This window comes from Vicia villosa, linkage group LG1 (assembly GCF_029867415.1).
Source record: "Vicia villosa cultivar HV-30 ecotype Madison, WI linkage group LG1, Vvil1.0, whole genome shotgun sequence".
Taxonomy (NCBI): domain Eukaryota; kingdom Viridiplantae; phylum Streptophyta; class Magnoliopsida; order Fabales; family Fabaceae; genus Vicia; species Vicia villosa.
Window position 1 is genome coordinate 76155331 of NC_081180.1, and position 27606 is coordinate 76182936.

Sequence of the window (27606 nt, forward strand, 5' to 3'; positions counted from 1 at the left end):
TTGGATAAAATAAAAGTCGGTGGCGACTCATGCTTAACCGCGACATTTTTTCGATTATAAAAAGTCAGTTCACCGTGTTACAATATCCTTTGAAAAAATAGTCTCAATAGTTGAACGAACCTCGGAGGATTCAACATCAAATGGAGAAACTCCATATGAAGAAATGGCTTCGTATAATGGAAACTTCGAGAGAAGAAAGGAGAATAAAGCCTCTACAAGCAACACACTCAGAGATTCCATATCAATGAGGAACTTCGAAGAGTAAACTTTGGGTAGAACCTTCGAAGATTTTTTGTCAAATAAAAAAGATAAAGTTTATTTGAAAACATCTAACGAAGAATATGCCCATGAGGTAACAAAGTTATCATACATCCTGCTGTTCAGATTAAGTATTAAGTTAATAAAAGAAAAAAATGATAATATTAAAAAGTGTAACTTATACCTTAAGAATTATCTTGAGTTTCTAGAAAAGAGTAATGAGACGCTTAAGCCCAAAATAGCTAATATTAGAAACCTAGCTTGAACATGTGAGAATGATATGAGAGGTTTGTATGGAGGTAAATGTGCATAAGGTTTTTTATTTTTATTCTTGTACCACTTAATTAGTTGGTTGGACTTTTTCACTCTCTTTACTATCATTATAATCTTTCTCCTTGGGGCTCTCTAGTTGTTTCTCATTTTTCAGGGTGACGACATTTAAATGTCTTATAGTATTTTGATCGGGTTCCCTTGGAAATGTCCCGAGAGATTTAGAGGGTGAAGCAACTTGTTGTGCTACTTGGGAGATTTTAGTCTCCAAAATTTCACTATGGGTGGCCATAGAATCTAACTTAGATGATAACTCCCTAAGGATTTCATTTGTGTGCAAATTCTAGTATTTGAATTCCTTGTTTTATCTTGTTTGAGTGATTGCGTAGTTTTCAATCAAGATTGGACTTTATGGGAGCTTCAAGACCCTTTTGTCCCTTAAAATTATGAGGCTTAGCTTCTTGTTGGGGAGAGTTATTTTTGTAGGGAAAATTTGGGTGATCTCTCCATCATGGTTTATAAGTATTAGTAGATGAATTCACTCTTTGAGGATTGTTAAAGCAATTAACATTATCTCTACTAGACTCTCCATTTGAGATTATCTGACATTCAACGCCAATATGGACAATAATCCAGATTTTACAGGGAGGAATATTTGGGGTGGCAACATTTACATTTAATTTATCAAATATTTGAAAGAAAGCTTTAACGTTATTAACAAAATGATCTAAAGCATCAACTTTAAATGTACCCCTTCAGATGGGGTGAATGTTCAATGGAGTTTCTGTCACTTCCCTATTGGTAGTGATTTTGCGCCAGGTCTTCAATTATAACATAGTATTCCTTTATATTTTTGTTCATCAGTTCTCCTCATGCAGTTGTATTTGCTATCATCCTTGTGGTGTACAAAATATCATTGTAAAAAGTAAACAATTATCCATTTCTCAAACTCGTGATGAGGGCACATCCTTAACATTTACTCAAATCCCTTTCATCCCTCGTAGAGAGATTTCCCGTCCTTCTGAGTAAAACTTATAATGTGATATCTTAGTTGGTTTATTTTACTATGAGGAAATATTTAGCAAGAAAAGGGATTTTTAGCTCATCCCATGTAGTGATAGAAATAAAGGGAAAAGAATGTAGTCAAGCTTTGGCTCTGTCCCTTAATGAAAAAAGGGAAAATTTTGAGTCTAATAGAATCATTAGTTAATCCATTAATTTTCAAGGTGTCGTAAAATTCAAGAAAATTTGATAGAATGAAGATTTAGGTCACCATTGGTGAACTAGAAAATTGGTTTTATTGTACCATAGACAACAAATAAGGTTTTAGCTGGAAGTTATTAGCATCCAAAATATGATGCACAATATTGGAATGTGGTTTCTTATGGTTTCGGGACGAATGACCTTTTAAAGTGTGATTCTCAACCACCACTCGTTCTCTGTGTCTCTTATGAAAATATTTTTCTATATCACTGATTAGTTCAACTACGTCGCCAAGACTTCAGAATCTCTGCATTCAACAAAGAACAAGCGTATTTGGTAAAAAAAATTAACATAACTTTTTTAGTAATTAATGGAAATGAAAAATCAAAATCATAACAAGTCCCCAACAATGATGCCAAAAACTTAATACGATGCAAATGCACAAATTATATTAGAGTAGTAAAATAGGGACTATTTGCGTATGCTGGTTCTTTTTTATCTAGTTGATTAGCTTAAAGAGATAGTTTAATTGATTTTGTTTTGAATTATTTTTAGAATTATGATAAAAAGTCTTAGGATTGTGATTCTTTACCTCGAACAAACTATATAAATCACAATTCCTATTCTGCTACAAGAATTCAACTTTTGCATAAATTAATAGTTATAGTATATTGTATCTCCTTTTAGAGCATATAAATATATCTTGAACCGTTGAATCACGTATTTTCATGGTTAATTCATTGGTAAGACCCATTAAGATAATCTATTATAAAAACTGGGAATAATCTCAAGAGAATCATAATTATTTTCATGTTTTAACTCTTTTGTCTAATATTTATATGTCAAATATGAGCCTTCACATTTCAATCCATCAATTGTTATATAATTTTGTGTCTAATTTTGTAGAAGCCCTCATAAAAAACGATAAAGATCATAGTAATGCTTTTATACTCGCAACAGATATTATAAATTGAGATTTAAAGGGAGTCTATCATTTGATAGTCTTAAAACTTTAAGAGACTACTCATGCATAATAATGTGATACAAAAATTATGGCCATAAACATGATAAAAATAAGGGAAAAACAAAACAAAGTAAAACAGAACCTGAATATAGAAAATAAATCAAAGTGTTACAAGAGAAAAGCTTTCTTCAATACAAAATTATTACGATAAAATAATTTCAATGAGTTTCTTTGTCTAAAACTGATCTTAATCGTCTTATTTATCATGCCAATAACCATCAATAAGTAATACTTAATACATAAAACGAATGGGAACTAAACAAATTAAAACAACCGAAAGAAATAAAACTGATAAAATTGGATGGACTACGACCGTAGCCATTGCTACGTGCAGCCTGTAACCCTACATGTTTTGTTCTGACTTGTTTCTTTGTTTGGCCACTACGGTCGTAGCAGGTGCTACGAGCGGAGTGTAGTTCTCCCTGTTTATCATTTTTGCTTCATCCTTTGTAACTTTTGAAGAACTTTTTCAAAAATTATCACATTGAGTCTTTAACATTTGGATTTAAGCTATGAAACCTCCGGTCTTCTTTGAATTATTGAAATAAAAGAAAGCTAATAGAAGAGAAAATAAATCCAAGCAAAAATACTGAATTATCAACGGAAATAAATGATAAATTATGATGTAAACTAAACTTATTAGGTACTAGTGCTTCTATTATCTGACTCCTTCTTATATTTTATAATTGAAGATAACTCAAACTCGAACTTAATAAAAAAGATTTTTTTCCATCAAACTCGGAACATAATAGAACAAGTCTTCACATGTACGAGTTACGTTGTCATGTCTAATTGTATTTTTTTTTTTAAATTTTTAAATAAATCTAAATTATTGATTAAATCTAATTATAATTTTCATGTGTTCCACTTTGAAAAATTTAATTGACTCCTCATCTTAAACATCACTAAAAAAAAATTATAAGAGAGAAACATATAAATATAAAAAGAAATATCATGTAACAAAATCTAATTGTGTTATTTTTCATATTTATGAAAAAAAAATATTTATGTTATTTCACTAGAACATTAATTTTATAAGTATAAATGAAATTCTAAGCCAATAAAACTTTGTATTTTTCCGCGCCACCCTTTAACTTTTGGGGAGTAAAGAAGATAATCTCAATTGCTACCGAAACAAATAAGTGGTTAATTTATATAGTGTAATAAATCATGATGAAATTATTTAATAATAATTAAGTTAAGCTTCAATTCACAACAAGTCGATATGTCCGAGTGGTTAAGGAGACAGACTTGAAATCTGTTGGGCTTCGCCCGCGCAGGTTCGAACCCTGCTGTCGACGTGTTCTTTTGATTTTTTAACATTTTTCAAACAATAACAAAAAACTACAAATGGGGCAATAACATCTAATATATGGGCCGTAACGCTTTTCAAATAAACACTGCTGAACCCATTAGAACATGCAAATAGGAGTTACTTTTCACACCTCTATATTTTCCCATCAATTCATTAGAAATTTATATTTAGAGGTATATTTTTGCATTTTTATTTCACTCCCAAAAATTAACTAGAAAATTTTCTTCCCAAACTGAACTTTTAATTTTTTTTATTCATATAAAATGGATCTTTGTTATTATATAAGATGCTTTGTGATTGAGTTTGAATCTACTTCATTTTCATTTCAGTTGAGCTATCTCGTTTGCTATATAGATGCAACACATGACAATAAAAAGACATGACAATAAAAAATCGCAATTGATAATTATTTTTTCTATTGTTAGTAAAACTCTAATAAATATATTTTGTTGATAGTTTCAAACACATTAAAAAATTTAATGGGTGGGATAAAGCCAATAACAATTAAAATAAATGGTCACAAATAATATAAATAACTGTTAAAAGATAACAACATAAACTTTTTTTGTACAATAACTAATAAAATTAAAGAAATTATTGAATGGCTTTTGATTATCACACCACTCTCTATATAGACCATACAAAAAAATACTTGTTATTTTTTGTTGTTGTATTGTAACCAACATCCTCTTGACAGCTTTTATGTAGATAGTTTCGAACTTGTATAAAATGTGATTAATATATCTAGTGGAATTTTTATCTTTTCTCTGGAGTATCGTTGAGTTGTTGTCTCATCTCTTTGTCACTTGTGATTTAGTTTTTATTGTGTGGTATAAGATCTTCTAATAGTTGGATTGACATGTGACTTTTTTTTGAGTGATCATATGCGTCTTTTTTAGTCATTTTTTTACTTTATGTGGTAGGGCTAAAATTTTGGGTGGTTTTTTTTTTTTAATTATTTAGAACATTGTAGTCTCGACCAGTGAAGAGTTTGTAATGATGTCATTTTTGATGGTGTTATAAAAATTAAGGAAATGCTTTTTAGATAGATCAGAAGTGAATTCACAAGCGTACGTTGATTGGATGCAAAATACTATTCTTATGTGGTTTTATTTTTTCTCTCGGTGGAGGTGAAGCTTGATCTATCTACGGTGATTCTGACAATACAATCTCTGACCTAAATTTTAAGGGTCGGTTTCTAACTGCTTGAATGTTTTCTCTACTTTTTTTATTTTATTATGATTTGTTGTTCTTATTAGTTGTGGTGGTATTTTTTTTTTTGGATTTTTATTTATAACATTGATGTCTTTTTTGATACTTCTTGTACTAAAGAATTATTTGTATTAAAGTAGTTTTTTTACTTTGTTTTATTAATATATTATTTTATAATTAAAAAATTCAAGGACTAAATATATTTATAATACTTTTAAGTATATCCATTTTAGACTTAGTCTCTCTAAAAAAATTTAATTATATTTTGTCATCTAAATTTAGTTATATGGTGAAAATGATATTTTTATATCATGTCATATTAGTAAGATCTTAAAATATTATTAACATACTAATTTAATTATTTAATTTTTATAATTATTAATTTATTTATAACATTAAGTTAAATGGTAAATTATTAAACTGAAAATTAAATAGTTAAATGTTAGGTTAATAATTTTTTAATGTCTTAAAAATAAACATGCTATGTAAATTCTTGTAAAAAGATTAAGGACTAAAATTGATGATAAAAGATTTAGAAGAATCAAGGTTAATAATATTTTCTTTGAAAACTAAAATACTCGTAATCTAAAAGAACTAAAAGTATATTTAATTTATATCATTAATAATTTTTAATCAAAATAATATTTTACTTGTTTGTTTTAAGGTTTCAAAATATACTCCTTAGAATAATATTCATAGAATTATTATTCTTATTTATGTATTTGGTAGAAATTAAGATTTTCTAAAAATAATTATAAATTTGTTTAATTTAAAATTAAAAATAAAAATAAATGTGATTAATAGTAGGAAGTTATAGTTATTCCCATGAGAATATTATATTCTCACCATTTAAGTTTTAGAATAAAAAAAATATGTAAATAAGATTCTTTAAAATAATTTTTTTTAAAACTTGAATTAAATATAAAAATATTAAATTTTCACTGTCATATTTCTGAAAATATTTTTTCTAACGTTAAAACAAAACACGGTCTAAATAAAATCTTCAAAAAAGTTAGGTTACATCCTATAGGGCATGTTACATGTATGTGCTACTACCTAATTTCCATGACCCACAATTTTGAAATATCAAGTAGTATCAATTATTGGAATCTACAAAGGGTATGTTCAAGCGTGACTCAATCTATTTAGAGGCTTAAAATAAATTTTAAAGTAAGGTTTTTAAAATATTAATTTTGTCGGTTGTTAAGAGTTGAACTCAAGACCAAAAAAAAAGAGACCTATATTTTACCAATTCAACTATAATAATATACTAGTGCCTGTACCCGTGCGAGGCACGGGATAAAATTTTGTTTACTAAAATAAATTAATTAATAACTACTTACACTTTCTACTTACACTTTCTAATCAAGTTATGGTTACATATAATATGTCTTTATTATTATATCGTAGTACACTGAAAAATATCTTTGTTACTTAAAGTTCACACAACCCAAATTAAATCAAAAAAATCTAAACGTTAAAAATTAGAACTATGTAGGGCAATTTTCTAGTAAATTACACCAAGAGGAGAAGAAAACAAAACTGGCTTGAACTTTCATTAGACTTGACAAAAAACATAGTCCAAAGACCTGAAAGTTTGACATCTTTCTCCAATATATTTTACCTTGATCTCACATATTCCAATAATTTTTTTGGACCTGCACCACATTCCCATTAATGCAAACAATTTTAATCACTTGTATGAGTAATGACTTAAAATATGTAAAAAAAAAAACCAAACAAATAACAAAACAAAGGTTCTACGAATAAGATGAAAGGATTAGAAGTAATGATTTTGCGGGATAGAGGGCTGAGAAAGATAATGAATCTTCAATTATTCTGTGATGTTGTCATTCAAAATGTTGAATCGATGCCTTTTATCATAATAAAAGTGTAGATTATGTCCACAACAATGTCGTGAGTTGATCTATTACGTACACTGAAAAAAATAAAAACATATCTGTCAATAATGGTATAATAAACAGATGAATGAATAATAGATCATTGAGTTAAATCATGTTGAACTAACCAGTTCGAGCCAATGTTGCAGTGTAGAGCAAGTTTCGGTGCTTTCTAGTCTTTGGACAAACCTTTTCCAACTTTTGCAGCTCTAGTTCTAGCTCCATACCAACACAAGATTGCAGATTCATGTTTATCAATGTCAAAGAAACATATCGAGCTGTACTTGACTTAACCAAATTCTAAAAGCTTCCACCTATTAACAAAATAAAAAAAAATTAACATTTGTTTATTCAAATAAAAAAGAAAAACTATAAGAGCTAAGACATGATATTATTAATAAAAAATCCTCCAAAATAAACAACTCAGATCATGCTTATTTATCATGAAATAATAATCTTAGTACAAATTATTAAACATGAACCCAGGAGAGAGGAAAAGTGCAAAGTATATTTTCAATCATCCAATTAAAAATCTTCCATGAAGACCATATTAGGTGAACATAAATACATAATAATAAATGTAAAAAAATGACACAGAAAGGCTATAATAAATGGCTCTTGCGTTAAAGAGAAGCAAACATCACTTTGAATAAACAATATTATTTCTATAAAAAATATGTATATTATATTTTGTATACATAAAAAAGAAAAAGGTATTCTAAAACATATGCATGTAATATATATATATATATATATATATATATATATATATATATATATATATATATATATATATATATATATATATATATATATATATATATATATATATATATATATATATATATATATATATATATATATATATATATATATATATATATATATATATATATATATATATATATGCACTCATATTATGTTAGCAAATTAAATATTAAGGTTTGAACCTAAACCTTGTATCAAGTTCCTTTGAATGTCTTAGGTCAACCAAATCCACAATCAAACTTTAAAATTAAATATATTTAAAATAGAGTAGAAGTAGTGGTTATGTGCATTTGAATACCACCAATCTCATCATTTCAAAGAAATTGAGCCTCTAAAACCAGTAATAAGCTCAACCTTAAGCCTTTTTTTTGGAAAGAAAAAAGTGATGAAGTGTTGCATTTAGATGCCCAACCTTTTGTCTTTGGTACTCAGTGGTAGGAGGTTTGTTGAACCTGCCATTAACCGGTCTTACAATTCTGCAAATATCATTTTAAGTAATAATGAAATATAAGCTATTACAAAAATTAGAAGCAATATATTGCACAGATCTTAGAAGCAATATCAGTTGATTTTTTCCTTTTTGTTTAATTACTGTTAAAGTATAATGCACTGCAGAATTAGAAGCAAACTTTACTTCCAAAAATCATAGAGCTTGTCATGATATTTTAGAATTAATTGTAAAATGCTTAACATGATCACGTTACTTTCAATATCTACAGATGGATTTATTGTTTTCAAAAGCAATTTCTCACCCTATAAATCTAGAAACACTAACAATTAAAACAAAACCGTATAATATAATAGAACAATTGACATTAAGGGAAATGCAACTTAACCTATTGTTTTGAAAGAAAATTCTTTCACCCTATTAGCTAACTCAATTTCAGTTGCAGCAGCTCCATGCACAATACGGCTATCCCTGCACGACGGCTGCACATGGCCTGATAAATAGTTGCATAAAATAAAACAAATCACTATTACTATTTCTAAAAATGAAATTCCTTCAAAAGTGTAATCCAAAAAGATGCAATAAAAGCTTGCATGTTTGCAGAGGCTAGATTTTTAAAAATTATTTTCCAGGGGGTTATGGCACAATACAATCGATTTGGTAAAGCAATAAAAGCATGCAACATCAACAATTACCTTATTAGTGTTCATTCCATCATCAAGTGCTCTTTCAATATCATCAAATATACTATAAGTACTTTTCTTAAGACAACAATAGACACAAAATTGCCACCTTCTTCATTTTTAACAACGATAACCTTAATCATTATACCAATCGTATTAGAGGGAAAACCACATGCAACAGGAAAATGGGAAATTGCTAACAAATTAAAGGGGGTACACATGCAATGGACCAAGAATGTAACAAAAACCAGACAATCATTTTAACACACCCTTTCACCACCAATTTCCTCAACTAAAATAGAATCAAGATATCCAAGATCATTTGGATTTAGTTAATTATGCTTTAACTTTTGCAGGGAAACAAAATAAATTAGAGAGAAGGTACAGTAAAAGAAGATTCTCTAAGAAGTGAGAAATTAAAAATCACACCATAGCAACAACGCCGTTTGTACGAAGGAATCAACGTAGTTTAAACTTCAACTTTGAACTGATTTGCAGAACCATAAGCCTGCAAGCAAAAATTTAAATTAAGTACCTGGAAAATTGAATAATCGACATTGATGATGAGATGAATCGGAAATGGGAGAAGAGAAATTCAAATTAAGGGTTTGCATTGAGAAACCCATTTGGAAGTGAACAGACGATTTAGTTATTTGTGTTCAAGAGTGGAATTCTAGGGGTTTCTATTGAGAAACCAATTTGATAAGTGAACCAGCTTGTTTGTTCGGTCTTCCCCGAATGATTAGCTTTTGTATCGAGAAAAAAAATGAATGTGAAGCAGCAATGTTTTGTTTGTTTTCAAGGCTGAGTGAATCAATCAATTATTAAAATATTAATGAATCAAAGATAAATAAATAAATGTAAAATAAACGATAAAAAAATAATAGCTAGAAATTAATGAAATAATTAATTGAATATTAAAAAATAATTAAAGATAATTATAGTAATATTTCTATTAATAGCAAATGTAAAAATAGTAAGCACTCTAATTGATTGACAAATGGCAAAGTTGCCAAAAAAACTCCTTTTGCTTTATTATATTTAATGATGTAACTCAAGTGTCATTATATATTTTTATAACTAAATAAAAAAAAATTAAGACCTTTTTTAAGCCCAAACTTTTGAGGCCTAAAGCCCTAACTTGAGTAGCTTGACCATTATGCTGACTCTGTGCATGTTTTATATGAAAGACATGGTAAGCTACTGCGTTTTTGTCAAGTTACATTTTATTGTTTCACAAAATTGTGGCTATTTTATTATTCAACCAAACATGCATATAAGATAAATTTTATTTATTTATTTTCTTTTTTTTTCCAAGAGGGCTAGAGATAAAAAAAACTGACAAACTATACAAACATCAATCTAACGAAAAGGATATCACGAGTCCTCGTCTAACAAGCTGAGAATACAATTAGGCGTTGCATTGTAAAACACAATGTCACGACCCGTACTAGAGTCCATACTAGCAAGCGCATCAGCACACTTGTTTGCTTTAAATAGACTTCCTCTTTCTTCTCCAAAATCTCTCTCTCTCTCTCTCTCTCTCTCTATATATATATATATATATATATATATATATATATATATATATATATATATATATATATATATATATATATATATATATATATATATATATATATATTGGCTATAGCCTGAACAACCATGGTAGAATCAACATTGACTTCTACCTTACGATACTCAAGGGATAACGTAAGCTTGAGTCCTTCAATCAAACCCCATAATTCCGCCATAAAGACGTTGTAATCAGTGGCGGAGCAAGGACCTTTAGTCAGGGGTGCAAATAAAATTTTACTTTATAAAAATATATAAAAAATTCTGCTAAAAAAGGAAGAGTGTCCTGTAACACCCAATATTTAATTATTTATTTAATTAAATATTTTCGAATATTTTTCGATTAAATTTTCATAGTGTGAATCATTGTGAAATGTTGATTTAAGTTGTGGCGTTATTAGTTGAATTAAATTGGTTGATTAAATTGAAAAAATAGTATTAGAATAATAATAATAATAATAATAATATTATTATTATTATTATTATTATTATTATTATTATTATTATTATTATTATGGGCTTTAAATGGTTAGAAGTAGCATTAATGGAGTGTGAATATTAGGCCCAATGAAAATAAAGAAATAATAGTGATATTATATTGATTAAGTGGAATAATAAGAAAAAAGATTTAGAAGTAACAGTGAGAGTTTTCTTTAGGTTTATCAGAAAAAGAGGCATAAGGGTTTGGTGACGATACGAAGAGTTGTTGTGAAGAGGAAAAGTTGCAGAAGAGGCAAAGGTTGGAATCTACGGTGAAGCTCGGATTCGATCGGAGAATTATAGAGCGGTCTCTAATCCAAGGTAAGAGTGGGGTTCTGACTATATAATCGGGTATATGATGATTAATATGTGGGGATTTGGTTTGTATAAATTGCCTCTGTGTGTGTCTAATCCTTGATTTCCGGGTATTTGTTGACTGTTGTCAATGTTGCATACAACTTGATATTGCTGTGATATTCGTTGGTTTGATATGAAATTAGTAGTCTGATAATATATGAGAATTCGTGTGCGGGAAGTTATATAATATTGACGTTGATATAGTGATTATATGTGATAAAATTGAAAGAGCATAAAACTGAAAATTGGAGAAATGATTTCTGAGAAATACATAAGAATTTGTGGAAGGAGATGAAGATGGACACAGGTGGCGGGGGCCACTAAAAATATGGGGCGGGGCCACACCATGTGGGGTGGGCGCCCCAAATAGAAGCAGGAGGTGGGATGGACACCCCATGTTATGGGATGGGGGCCACAATTGAAGGATGGACGCCCCTTATGGTATAAAGAGTGGGGCGGTCTTCCTGTAGTGCAAGGCGGGGGCCACCAGATTTTATATTATATTTTCTTATTTATGTGTCTCATGATATACACACATATATAACTTAGTTCATAGGTTTTTTTTGGCAAGGTAGTAATGGAGTTAAGTGTTCAATTAACTTACTACAGAGTACATGTATATAATTGGTACGAGATAAGTCGGTAAAAGCATCAGTAGCGGATTATTGTTATAACCAACAGAGATGATCTAGTATGAAGTTGTAGCAGAAATAATAAACTCATCGACGTAGCAATAGGAGAATTCAACGATAGAAACAATAGTATACTTAATAAATAGCTGAGGAAATTATAGTGACAGGTGGTATATTTTAAGAGTGTATATCAGTAAATAGATGAGAAATGCTTGGTAGTAGGAAATTGGCAGAAGCAGTATTAGTGAAGAATATTTAGCAGAAGTAATATATTTAGCAGAGGTATACTTAGTAGAATAAATAATATATATTAGTAATTAGTAGTAGACTAATAATTGAATAGTAGAAATATTTTAGTAGCAGTGTTGTACTAATTTGACAGTGGAAATTTAGTAGCAGTAGCAGAATAAGTAATAACAGAATAATGGAATGACAGAGTAATGTATTATTAACAGAGATATTGGTTAGTAGCAGTAAAATAGCAGGACTAGTAGTTTTGGCAGAAGGATAATATCAGTGAAATAGTAGTAGCAGTATGGTTTGAGCATATCAGTACATGACAGCAATATCAGTAGTTTTAGCCGATAAATTAATTAACCGGTTTTAGTTGAAAACTATCAGAGTAATTAGGGAACAGTTGTGGCGTGTTTTGGTGATTTGGTTTGTTGAGTACTTAGTTTAAAAATTTGAATTTGCAGGTGGCAATGAATTTAGTTGAATTGCCTCTAATTATTGGAGGATAAAGTTGTAGGCTTTATGGCCAATGTTGATTTGTCGTTGAATTATTTGTGTTGATTTATGGTTATTGATTTGTTGTTGATATGTTGTTATTGATTTGTTGTTGTTGATATGTTGATACTAAGTTGTAGGCCTATGCCCAGTGTCGAAGTGATGATGGGTACCTCTATTTATTGGTACAATGTTGCTAAGTAGTTGTGTTGTTGATGAATTATTATTGTTGTTGTATGACATCCATATTGCGTCGCATACATCGCATTATTAAGTTGGGGGCTTATGCTCTGTAAGTTGGCCTGGATTGGCAAAATATTAAGTTGAAGGCTTATGCCTTGTTGATTCCTCTATTAATTGGTAGTTCTAAGTTGGGAGTTCTGCTCCAATGGTACCACATGCATGTGCATTGTTATGAGTCACATTTTAAGTTGTTATATGTTGTTGATGATTTTGTTGTAATGACGAATAAGTTGTATATTTGTTGTGATATTAAGTTGATAATTTTGTGTAGTATTATATTGATGACTTGTCGTATTAATTGTTGTTATAAGTTTTGAAGTGGTAATTTGGTATGATCTAATCCAAATATATTATTTATCATACGCTTATTTATATTGGTAGATATCTCACTGTTGAATAGTATATTCAAGGCAAATATTTTTAAATCGTATCCACAGAGATTGGGTGATATTACCGCCGATCTATAGTTACTATCGCTTTAAGTTTAAGTTGTAACAAAGTTGGTTTGAGTTGAGTTTCTATTTTTCTATTCAAAAGGTAAAACAAGTAATAAAATAATACTTTTTCAAAGATAAAAGATTGACAAGATTGGTTTTGGTTTCACTATCCCTATCTCCTATGTGACTTTAACAACTCAAGTATACTTCAATAGCAATGCAATGTTCTAGTATCCTCTCAACAATGTTTATGTCTAAACAAAGTTGTGAAAGTTAATATATTAATCTTTAGATGATCTCTCACTCTAACTATCAATACATTAAGCTTGATTGATTGATACAAATAGAAAAGTGGCAAATAAATCTATCTCTAGCATTTATTCACTACTTGATAAAATGTTGTAGAACAAGACTTGAAATATATTTCTCAATCATAAATCAAATCTAAATATGAAATATAATACAACAACATTCATCCATTTTAATACTAAGGAAGTTCATACAAAAGTGTTAGAGGAAATACATAGTTAACAAGGATAGCTACTACCTCCAATCTTGTCAAAGTGGGATTTAGCTACTCATCACCATGGTTGACAAAAAGAAGAATGAAGAAGAAGCTATGAGCATCAATCTCTCACAAAGGTGCAAGCTTTTCTCTCCAAAACCCTAATCTCAATGTGTGGTTTTCAATGGAATAGAATCCTCTAATTCCCCTTTTTTATCTCCCTAAATAACCCCTAATTCGTACTAACTTTTCCTATTCAAAAGATAAGCCCAATTCTCATGACAAGTGGCAACAAAGTAAAAGATAAAATTCTGCAACGCAGTGTTTGCGGGGCAAACAATGTTTGCGGGGCAAACAGTGAAATTCAAAACTGGACTTGTTCAGCATCTAGCAGTTGGCGGCGTAAAGGATGTTTGCGGGGCAAACTGGCCTCATCAACACTTCTTTTTCTATTCCAAGTCTTCAAGTAATTCCTCTTTGCTTCCATGAGCTTCAAACCTAATTAAAGCACTACAAAACTAACAAACATGTGAAATAACAATTCAAATGAACTAAAACTTAACAAAATTGCAAAATTATTAAATTGTACAAATAAAAGTGTGATTATTGAATGAAAAGTGGTTAAAGGGACCAAAAACAATATATGAAAGTTAGTACTATTTGGTCCCTAACACTCACCCTTTCTGTTTGAATGTTTCCCTCTGTTTGTAACATGCAGGTAAACAAGAATGAAGAATAGTTAGCTTCGATAGTTCGAGTCGGTGATGTCGTTTTGATATGTAACACTCGGGGGGATGGTCGATAGTTGTTTAGTTGTTGCCTTTGTTTTATGTTGCTTAATTTTAAGTTGAATTTTAAGAAGTACCATGACGTTTTCAAGTTGTTTTAGTTGAACAAGATGATATGTTATTTGAAATTGAATATTGTGATTCCGCTGCGTAATTAATAAAAAGTTGTTTGATTTCAAAGACTAAAGTATGTTGTTATCGGTTCATCTGAATGTGATGTGTTATGTATCTGCTTTACATGCGATAAATTGATGTTGTTATAAGTTGAAAATGTGGCATCCCATATGTTGTTGGAATTTTGTAACTCTGATTTTACATTATTCGTTGGGTAGAAATTGGGTGTTACATGTCCTATTTAGTTGCTCCAAGAAATGGCTCTGTGCAACAACCATCCTTTGTACCACTATCTTCATCTAATTTTTTTTTAGTACAACTCATGTTGATATGTGGTTAAAAATAAAAATCCATAAGTTTACTCAGGAGAGAAGTTTTGATGTGGTAGATTTATTAGAGTATCCAACTTTCTTCAAAGATATGAGTAAGAGAGACTGGATCCAAATCAACATCAAGATCATTGGAAGAAACTAAACAGTTGCATTAGAGTTCTATGCTAATGCATTCAACTATTCACCAGGTAAGGAGATTGATTACGGTCATTAGCGTCATTTGTTCGGGGCAAGGAGATTGATTACGGTCTTGCCAAAATTAACAAGTTGTTGAGGTTGACACCACCAGAGGAATGTAATTCAAAGAAGGAAGCATTTGATGAAACTCTCAACTTATGATGAATGGGAGTCAATTTTGCAAGATCTGCTTTGACTTGAAGCTCAATGGTTCCAAAAGCCAAGACAAAATCCTACAAAGATAACCATCAAAAAATTGAAACCTATACCCAAATTAATGGTATATGGTTTTCTGGAATTTATTAGAGGAGAAATTGTGAAGATTAATTATGGAAAACATCAAGTTAATGGTTGATTATAAGCATAACATTTTTTTAACTGATGTATTATTAATGAAATATGCAGTTTTTTAGGTGTCTAAAGCTAAGACAACGATATTATCTTACCTCCAAAAATGTTAATAAACAAAGTCATTAGGAATAGCATGTCCAAAGATCTGGTGCATCAAGCAAGAGTATAAACTAAATAAAACCATGAGCAGTAACCACCACTTGGTCAAGAAGTCCCTCCAACACAAGAGGCGTAACAACTGCCTCTTCATCTCATCCAAAAAAATTCTACGGGGAAGTCCAACGGGGCCAGTGGAATCTCTGTATCTCTATATATAGATCCGCCTCTTTTTGATTCGTAGTTAAGAGTGGCTATGAAGGAGTACCGTGATTATATGCTTGTTCCAAAATTGCTCGAGCGGTTTGGCAAAAGGGAAGACATTGAGAGATATTTTTTGAACCATAGAAGAGTAGTTACAGAGAGAGAAAAAAATAATGTGAGAATAGTTTTTGAGGTTGGAGCATGCACACCAGAAAATGGTATAGAACTTGATAAGCTTTAACTCATCCCCTCTTCAGCCTCTTTCCGATGACCAGTGATTCAGGTGTTTCACTGTCGTTTTTATTTTTGATGTATTCCTAGCTTTAATATTTATGTTTTGATTTTTGTTAGTTGCTTCACCTTTTATTCAATTGTATTATTTTCTTGAAATTAACAAACTCCTTTACTTTCTAATATTTTAAATTTCCAGTTTAAAAGCATGGTTTATTTACCAATGATACCACAAGAGCAAAAAAAAGTTTTAAAAAAAGATTTCCACCATATAAAATTTAAAGAGCTCATTTGTTATGAAAGTTCTGAATGTAGATTGACAGACAACGAAGATGAATGATATCTAACTGATGCATACTAAATTTTCAGAAACCTAAACAAGTAAGATTTGAGCTCAAATATTTCACTCTTTTTTTTTTTTTTTACCTTTTTCATTGTTATTGAGAGTATCCATGCAATGACTTATTTTCCAGAACCTGTGATATTTCTTAGTAATTTATTGGTCTAATTTTTTTATATATTCCGAGACACTTATTTGTTGAAACTCGGAGTCTTTTCAAGTCACGTTGTAATGAATTTATATGTTGTTAAACCTCGTTGAGCCTTAACTCTTTTGTTTGGTGGCATAGCCAAATTAAAAGCCTATTGATTTGAAATATTAGTTTTTCCACCCTCTTTGAAGTTCCATAAAAATTTTATTTTTCCTTGTAAATGCAAATGATTATGTTTGTGGTTTCTCTTGGAACTAGAAAGATCTTAACTTTGAGGTTGGGATACTAGAGAACATGGTTACTAAAAAAAAGAAGTAAAAACAAAGAAGTTAAAATGACATCTTAAAAAAAAATTAGAATAAGTTGTTCACTAGTACTCTGAAGGTACTATGTTAAAGATGGTTGTAAAAAAAATAAAAAATAAGAGGTACTTAACTCCAAATTTTAAGCCTACTATCCAAAAATATTTCACCTTGACATAAACTCCATTATAATCTAAAAAGACCTCAAAACATATATTTTTAAATTTTGACTTTGATTGACTATTTAGAAAAAAAATTCAAGCTTATTGATGAGATCTCTGAGGTGCTTCTTTTGAGAATGGCTAAAAACAACTTTAAGATCTCTTGAGTTTCGTAGTTGGATGTATGTAAATTGAAGAATGTGAAGGGTTTGAGTGTTAGGGATCTATGCATGGTCAATATGACACTTCTAGGTAAATAGAGCTAGAGTTGGCTTTAAGATATTGGTGGAGACTATCCTCTTTTTTGAAATAATTAGACTCATTCTAAACTAATTATTTTCTTATAATAGTTAATTAAGAATAAGATCTCCACAAAGGTTAACCCCTATAAATAACATGTGATTGCAAACATCGAAGGACTCTCTTATGTGTTTTCTGAACTTTTAGGAAGACTTCTTTCCACCATTTTCATTATGTGGCCTTAAGAAAATCCTAATTCGATTTTATTTTTTGACGTTTACTATCAAGAAATTGGTGAATATATTTATTTGTTGTTATTAAAAATTATATCTTGATAAGACTTATTTTGTTTACTGCCCTTTCTCAAGTTGAGGTTGCAATTTTGTATTTCTTATATTTTCTTTGAGAAATGCTATTCATACACCTAAATCCTACACCAATACTTACACCAAACACTGTTCACCGTATTTATACGGTGAACAGTGTTTTTTAAAATAAAATAATAATATTTATAAAAAATATTTTTTATTTTTAAAATTACGGACGACACTGTTCATGTACGGACATGCATTAACCAACTTCATTACTGCATTAACCAAGTTTTTACACTGCATTAACCAAGTTTGATTACTGGTAAAAATTATTTTTAATACCTGGATGTTGCATTAACCAACTTCATTACTGCATTAACCAAGTTTTTACACTGCATTAACCAAGTTTGATGACTGCTGTAAAATACTGTTCATGAGTGTAAGAATAGCATTACCCAAACTTGGTTAATGTAGTGTAAAAACTTGGTTAATACAGTAATGAAGTTGGTTAATGCAACATCCAGGTATTTAAAATAATTTTTAGCAGTAATCAAACTTGGTTAATGCAGTGTAAAAACTTGGTTAATGCAGTAATGAAGTTGGTTAATGCATGTCCTTACATGAACAGTGTCATCCGTAATTTTAAAAATAAAAAATATTTTTTATAAATATTATTATTTTATTTTAAAAAACACTGTTCACCGTATAAATACGGTGAACAGTGTTTGGTGTAAGTATTGGTGTAGGTTTTGGGTGTATGAATAGCATTTCTCATTTTCTTTTGTTTCTTGGTGTTGTTTTTCATTATCTTGATTTTTGGATAGTTCTTGTTGCCCACCTTTTGATTTATGGATTTTTCTTTTGTATTTGGTTGCTAGTTTTAAACATGAATTTCATGTATTATATAACTCAACACATACTCTAATTGAAGAAAAGTAAATTAACAATTACATACACCACACACGCACACGTCCTTGTTAGCCAACTTTGGTTAGACAAGACAAATGCAAACACTCTACTCAATTGATGCTATTTTGCTATACCTATTCTTCATGTGATACTACAAAGTAACATTCATTTAATAAGAAAATATAGTTCATCAATCAAGTATGTAAGTAAGAAAAATAATATATGCCGTAGGACTATAAATTAAAGCTAAATATAGACAAAGGTGAGTGGACGGTTTGTATATGAGCTTTGTCCTTTTTTGCAAACATAGATAAACATGGAAATTTGATTTGATTGGGTTAGGCCATCACTTTTGTTAGGTTCCAAAATTATTTATCTCGTGCATGATAGAAGAAAGATTGATTGATAGGAATATATTATTGTGTTAGATGCGTGGGGTTGGGGGGAAATTAGAAAGAGACACTTTTTCTATATAGCAAGGAACATATGTGTACGAAAAGAAGAGGACCAACTATTAAGAATCAAACTTTATCAAAGTGCTCTATAAAATATATATTTGTCTAAATATATTTATTTTTCTAGTTGTTAGATTTTTTTCAAATAATTATTGGCGCAACAACTGATTGAGAATTGAGCAAAGAGTATTGTTTACTTTTTTTTATTATATTTTTTTTAACAATATATTTTTATGGGAAACACACCATTTATCTATCTAAAATTTTAAAATTATAGCTGATTAAATTTTTTAACTTATAAATGCTCAAATCATCACATTTCTATCTAATGTAAAGTTATTTTTTCCCACTACTCACATTTGTTATATTCTCAACAATAATATCTAATATTTTTAGAGGTAAAGAGAATAAAAAATAAAAGGATATTCGAAAAATATCTTCCTAAAAAATGAAATATTAAATATACTACTTCCCTTTCCCCTAATAATAGACTTATATAATATTAATTATATTGTAAATTAAAAAAAATATAATAGATGTAATTTGTTGGTCCAAAATTTAGTCGCTAATGGCAATATTTATTTATAATTAGAAATTAAAATTTATTGATATTTATTATTTAATAATTTAAAAAAATATAATCAATATTATTTTAAATATTTTGTGTTTTTTAATTATACTCTCTGACTAATATAAAAAATAATTAAAGAAAGAAACTTTTGGAAAATTAATTTTAAAAAAATTAAATTTATACATATTTTTTAAGAAGGAATTTATAAATAAATTATTTGTTGTAAGTCGTAAAGAGTGTCAACTAAGATTTGTAATATATTTGTGTGTGAAAATCTTGAATAAGAAAATATCTAAAGGAAATAATAATCTAGTTTCGTGTGGACCACTTTGAAAAGCATGCCCAACCTGTAATTGTGGGTCAAGTTGATAGGAAAGTATAGGGTTGTCGTCCACGTTCAAATAGGACTAGTTTAATTACATTGTTTAAGATTCATCGATTACTTTATGCCAAATATTTAGACAAATATGGATAATTTCAAAATTTTCTTAATTTTTTTTTTGTCTTTTTAAATTTTTCTTTAGAATTTTTTTAAATCTTTATTTTTTCTTTTTACTTTAAAACTCTTACTATAATAACAAAAGAATACATATTTATAATTATTAAACCTAACAACTAAAGCCCAAAACATAAATCTTTTCTAAATGGACCCATCACCCATGAACGGAAACAAAAAAATCTCAAAACACGCGAATCGAAGAAACAATCTGATTTATTGAAAAATCTAAACACTGTACAGACAAACCTGAGTAACCGTACGAACCCACCGACCGACCACCGTGGCCTCTGCCGCCGCTGAACACCAACCACCGCCCCATTCTAGAAACCAGCCGGCACTTCGACTGTCGTCGACTGACTTCGCCAAAAATCCACAGCTCCAGTGCCGCCTGATCCGATTTTTGCCCTGATTTCAAAATTTTGATTTTCTCAAATACTTTTTAAAATTATAATTTTTCTTATTTATGCAATCTTCAAATATATTTTATTTATGTTCATCATCAAAGACATACTACAATAATCTTCACCTTAACTTAAAATTATTATTTGATAAAAAATTGATATCGTGATATATTTATAACAAAATTTTGTTTTTTATAAATTATTTTAATCTAAACATTTGAATTCTAAACCCTGGATTTATGTTGTTTGGACTTTGAACTGGCGTTGAGAATGATACTACTATTCTCCATTAGTGATTATTGTAATTTTTTATCGTGTCGTATAATGATTAGAGTTTATTTTTTAAAAGTAAAAGAATATAATATCACATGTAAGGGTGGCGAAACGGGTCTGGTGCGCGGAGAAAGTCCGTTTTACCCGCACTTTTAGTGGGGCGGGGAAAAGTTTTAGGTCCACTTCCTTTATTGTATCTGCTCCGGCCCGCCCCGTTTTTTTGCGGACATGAACTTCTTCATATAATTTTACTATTTCTAGGCCTAAAAGGTTCAATGCCCGTAAGCTTTCCCCGCTCGCTCTCACTTTTTTAGAGCGGGGCAAGGTTTTAGACCCGCTCTCTCAAATATGTCTGCCCCGTTCTGCCCTTTTTTTTGCGGGCTTTTGCAAGGCGGGCCTAAACGGGGCGGGCATGCCAGTTTGCCACCCTTAATCACATGTTCATATACTTGATATTCATGCATCATCATCAACTAATTATTACAATTCAATTTAAAAAAAAATTAATTGCGTAACATCTTACGGCAGTATTGCGATTTCTCCGAACTCATTCGCATCATGGTGGTTATAATTTAGAGAAATGGTTGATGCATTGATTGTGTAAAATATTTTTACACTGTCAACTGATTACTATTATGTATTGAGAAAAAGGGATATGCATTAAAAGTGTAAAATATTTTTACACTATCAATCAATCACAACCATGTATTCAATTAAAACACAATTTTAATTTTAAAAAACTAATATGACATGGCTAGTGTAAAGACTTTGATTGGTTGTATGTGTAACGTTAGTTTACACGGTCAGTGGACTACCTTTATACTCTTATGTATTTAATTAAATAATTTTTTATTTAAAAAGTAATTTAATGTCATGATAAATTAATGACTTTCTATTGAATAACAATGTAAAATTATTTTACACGGTCAGTACACTACTTTTTAACTCTATAATTTATTAATAAAATTGATATTAAATTATCGATGATTTAATGGTAGTGCACGACAGTGTAAAGAATTATTATACATTCATCCGATTAGAATATCTCAGTGCACCGTCTCTTTTCTCATTGTCGATTACCTTTGGTTCCACCGAATACTCTTATTTGGTACAAATTATTCATTTTTATAAACAAAATAAAATTAGAGAAACTAAATATGACTTAAAAAATAGATAAAAATAAAATAAAAATATATAGTTTTTCATATTATGTAAGGTGTATTTGTTTCAAAATACCATTCGTTGAAATTATATTTTCAAAATTAATCTTTTCAGGAATAATAGTGTTATCTATTGTTTGGTTAAAAAGAAAAAACGGTGAAGTTAAATGTTCATTTACTTTTTATTTATGTATAATTTATATATATATATATATATATATATATATATATATATATATATATATATATATATATATATATATATATATATATATATATATATATATATATATATATATATATATATATATATATATATATATATATATATATATATATATATATATATATATATATATATATATATATATATATATATATATATATATATATATATATATATTAAATTTAAAAATTATAAAAAATAAATATGATTAATAGTGAAAAGTTAAAGTTTATTTTATTTTATTTGTATGAAAATATTGATTTTTCATACTTTAAACATGGAATAACAATAATAAATATTATGATAAAAAATATTCTTGGGAATACTAAATATTTAAAAAAAAAATTTAAAATTTAAAATAAATATGAGTTTGTTGAATTTGTGTGTCACACTCATAGGAATGTGATTCCAATCATGGAAAGAAGCACACCTGTTAGAGATCATTTCTTTAAAATATTTTTCATTACTATAAAATATTTTTCATTTACGATAGAATGATTCTTCAAATACGATAAATATCTAAGGCTTCGGGAAAATTAGGTGCAAGAAGAGTATAAGAGAAGATAAAAGCGTGACCAAAGAAAAATGGAGGAAATGACAAATATATGTAAATATGCCTAATCACGTTGTAGTCTAATCGTTACAATGTCGATATTCCAACTTTTAATGTGTTTCTCAACGACTATAAATAGGTTAATTGTGTTGCGATATGCATTGAGTGGTATCTTTGTCGTCCAATGAGCCGATCAATTGTTGGGTCCTTAAGTGGAATCATTGTCGTCCAATGAGGCGATCAAAATGTTGGATCCTTAAGTGGAATCCTTGCCTCCCAATGAGACCATCAATTACTAGATCCTTAAGTGAGATCCTTCTCGCCCAATGAGACGTTCAATGGCTAGATCCTTAAGTGAGATACTTGTCGCTCAACGAGACAATCAATTGCTAGATCCTTAAATGGGATCATTGTCATCCAACGAGACGATCAATCGCTAGATCCTTAAAATGGTATCCTTGTCATCCACGAGGCGATCATTTACTGGATCCTTAAAACGGTATCCTTGCAGCCCACCAGGGCGATCACGATCACAAAAGCCATTGAGACAAAGGATAAAAACAAGAAGATAATGATAAAAGTAGTTAACATAAATGACGCCCCAAAGGGACGCCGTTTTTCATAACAATAAAAAAAAAACCTTGAAGGGGCAAAGGAAATACAACCAAAAAAGGTGGGAACAAGAACTATTCTTCATTCACTAGCTGTCCATCTCGAACCACCTGGAAATGATCCATGAAACTCAAGTCCAGAATGGGATAAAGAAGAGAAATATGTATTTTCACTCCCTCAAAATGATGGACAGAAGTCGCCACGACTTCATCCTTCAGCAGGGAAATCCACTCCTCCAAACCTTTCTAGGTATCATTAGTTTTCTCGAGTGATTGCTTCAAAATCTTCACTTATGTGAGCTGAGTGCAGACCTGAATGGTCGCCCTTTCGGCAAGAGCCTTCAAATCATCCTGCCTCTCCTTTAGTTGTTCTATCAGTGTCCCGCCTTTACAAGTGCGCTTTCTAACATTGATCTCCCCAGAGCAGAGCCCTCTGAGGTGCAGGGATATTTCTCCCTCAGTGCTTTCTCCATTAATAAGCACCTCAAGAGTTAGATCTCCAGTAGATCAAAAAACTGAGAAAGGGACATGTCAAAAAGCCACTGGTAATTATCAAGGAAATTCTTAGGGAAAGAAAAGAGGTAGTCTACAAACTCCATGAAATTAAAAGCTTAGTTGTTTCATAAGGAGGGCTCGGAAGGGGGCGAATCATCTGTTATCCTATCCACGTCTCGCCCTGCCTCACGATTACTTGTCGGCCCAGAAGGATCCACTTCCCTTATAGGAATCTTATGAGGGTGAATCTCGGCCGCTCTATAAGTCTCGCCTTGCGCCATCTCCCTGAACCTACCATGTCTTGGGCGAAGGAACATATTGCCTACTTCTGAGTCGCCTGCCTCTTCACTCTGTGTTCCTTCTTCTCGTCAAGAGGGATTCATATCATATCATCTACAAATAACAAACATCATTAAAATGAAGCGATAGGTAGAGTTAGATATATTTTTTCATACCTAAATATTCCTTCACTCCATTATCGTCTTCATGATCCCGGTTGATAACGATACTAGAAACCATGGACGAAAACACTCAAGGACCTCAATTACTTCTCGGTCGAGGGGAGAAATGACATGTGGATCCACCATCGCCATTAGCCTTGGATCTGAAGACAAGGACAAAGGGAAAAGATATTCACCTTTCGCCCCTACTACAACAGTAGAATCGCTATCCTGACCCCTTATCCTTACAAACTTGTCTTTACAATCCTCATAAGGGTTGACGAAGGGTTTTAGCAGGAAGATGTCATTAAAAGAGCGCAAAGTCACTTATCTATTGGTAGGAAGGAATTTCGTTCCAAAGAAGTAGAGATACACCCAAACTACAACAAACTATCTGGAAATCTCTAAGTATACCTCATACTTTTAGAGTAACTTGGGACAGAGCGACATTAGTAATAGCTAAAAAATCTACTTCAAAGGAAGTAAAGGGAATCAGAACCATCAATTCATAAATAACAGGAAGATGGATATAAAATTAGGGGGAAGACATTCCTCCAGAAGTATCCATACTCTCCCTCTCTACCTTCAAGCAAGGTTCCATTATGACATCCGTTTGTTGACCGGTGCTAGAAAAATTGATGTCATGATAAATTTATCGATAATTTCTTCATTAGAATACATGGATATAATATCCTGGACATGAACAGGTGTTGTTTTCTTCCCCATAATCAAAACAAAAATAGAGACTTGAGAGAAAAGATGTCTAACCCATAAATGTTTCTCTAAGAAAAAGAATTAGGAAAGGAAAGTGAAAGGGTTTTATGAATTAATATAGGGAAGCCCAAAGATACACGAGGGAACTGCCATTGGAACTGGGAGAGTCTCCACATCTGAAAGACACATGTAAGAATTAAAACAAACTTGTTTTCTTGAGAAGCGCCATATGAGGTACATTAAATGCCACATATACCTTTTCTATCTAAATACTCAAGCTTTCAGAAGTGATTAATGTTTTGATGTCTTAGAACATCACACATGAATATGCGTGTTCTTTAGTATACTATTCGCCTTTTCTACAAATGACTTCAGTCGAGGGACTCACCTTAGCTGAGGGCTGAGGGACTCGCCTAGTGAGCATGGTTATCCTCGCCTTGAGAAATTAATGATAGGGCGAGGGGCGCACTCCAAGATTTTAAAACACTCCACCTTTAGAAAATCCCTCGTGCTTGAGGGACTATGTAGTATTATATTTGTGGATGCCCTAAAATAGGGAGACGCGCCTTGATGACCCAAAAACCCGTCCAGAGGAAGCCCTGACGTGTGAGTCAAGAAAGAAGGAATCTCGACTAAATCCTAAAATATAGGTGGTTAATAACTTCCCAGAGAAAATAGGAGTGGTTAACGCCACTAAGGGTGACTAAAACTCTAGGTCCTAGAGACCTCTATAAATACATTTCCTCTTAAGGAAAAGGACATATTGTAACTAATACACATTTTGTACACCATAAAGAGCACAACGCTCACTACGGTCTTAACACACGACCACCATCGATTGTACACTTGCTACAAAGCATCACCGATCCTCAATAGAGCCTCCCATCTCACGTGAGCATATATGCTAAATTTCCCAAAAAATTCTAAGACCTGAAACCCTATAAATTTATTATACAGTTTAAAAGACAATTCAATCTCAAATACACATTTTTTATAGCAAAAACCTCGCCACTACGACAATTAAAAATTGAGTGAAGACCCATTTTGGTCCCTCACAAATATTACACGAGTCAAATTAGTCCATCACAAAAAAATTAACCCAACTTAATCCCTTATAAAATTTAATCGGGTCATATTAGTCCTTCTGCTAATATTTTTCTCAAATCGGTTTTTTCTACTTCTAAACCGGTTCTTTTCATACTTCTAAACCGAGACTGGACTGACACGTTAGTTTTTTTTTAAATACTAAATTAATTTTTATTTTTAATTTCATTTTAAACAGTTATCGATGAATAATATCAAAAAAGCCAAAATTATTTCTTACAAAGTAATTTTTAAACAAGTAATTTTCATGATTTCTACTAATATTAACAAATTCTATACATAAATTTTTACCTATGAGGTATCAAATCCAAGTCCCTCCAAGTTAAATGATTTCCACTTTACAACTAGACAAATCAATTTCTACCATTAATAAAGTGACTATCATTTACAACTAGAAAAGTCAATTTCTATTGTTAGTAAAACAACTATTATTTATAACAAGACAAATCAATTTTTATTGTTAGTAAAATGATTATCATTTACAACTAGATAAATCAATTTCTATTGTTAATAAAGTGAATATCATTTACAACTAGACAAATTAATTTCTACGGTTAGTAAAGTGACTATCAATAACAAATAGACAAATCAATTTCTATTGTTAGTAAAGTGACTATCATTTACAAATAGACAAATCAATTTCTATTGTATTAAATTGACTGTCATTTAATCTGAAGAGACTTAGGTTCGAGACCATATTGATACAAATTTTGTATTTTTTATTTTAAATTTAGAATTGTTTAAGATTAACCACGTGGGCCTGAGTTCAACTCCTTATAAGAAACAATTTTGGCTTTTTTATATTATTAATTTATAATTGTTTAAAAATGAAATTAAAAATAAAAATCAATTTAGTATTTAAAAAATGAAAAATAAATAAAATCCAACGTGGCAGTCCAGTCACGGTTTAAAACTAGAAAAAAACGATTTGAGAAAAATATTAGCAGAAGAACTAATATGATCCGGTCGGTTAAATTTTATAAAGGATTAAGTGTATGTTTGGTTTGGCTTTTGGAAGGGTCAAAAGCACTTCTATAGATGTAGAATTGATTTTGAGTGATTTAAAGATGTTTGTTTGGGCAAAAGTAGAATTGATTCTGTCTCCAGAATTGATTCTACTTGAAGCTAGAATTTGTAGCTTCTGCCTCCAGAATTGATTCTGGATGTTTTTTACACTGAAATTTATTATTCAACTCACTTTTACATAAATGTATCCAAATATAAATCAATTCTGCTAAGCTCAATTCTGATAGAATCAATTCTACCAAACTCAATTCTACTAATTTGACTCATGTAATATTTGTGAGGGACCAAAATGAGTCTTTCCTCTTAAAAATTTAAACATCAAAATATTTAC

At 30.2% G+C, this 27606-nt stretch overlaps 1 long non-coding RNA gene and 1 other non-coding gene across 3 annotated transcripts; one reads left to right on the forward strand and one right to left on the reverse strand.

Moving 5' to 3' along the window:
• The first annotated feature begins 3974 nt into the window (after window positions 1-3974).
• Window positions 3975-4056, forward strand: TRNAS-UGA (transfer RNA serine (anticodon UGA)). Its single transcript has one exon. It is a non-coding gene; the product is annotated as a tRNA-Ser (tRNA).
• A 2607-nt stretch (window positions 4057-6663) lies between these two features.
• LOC131609941 (uncharacterized) lies at window positions 6664-9906 on the reverse strand. Of its 2 annotated transcripts, XR_009286373.1 has the most exons (6): window positions 9512-9906; window positions 9095-9216; window positions 8788-8892; window positions 8364-8427; window positions 7312-7497; window positions 6664-7221 (listed from the first exon to the last, which is right to left on the reverse strand). It is a non-coding gene; the product is annotated as an uncharacterized LOC131609941 (long non-coding RNA). The 2 variants fall into 2 exon arrangements; XR_009286374.1 differs by lacking the exon at window positions 9095-9216.
• Between the last annotated feature and the right edge of the window lie 17700 nt (window positions 9907-27606).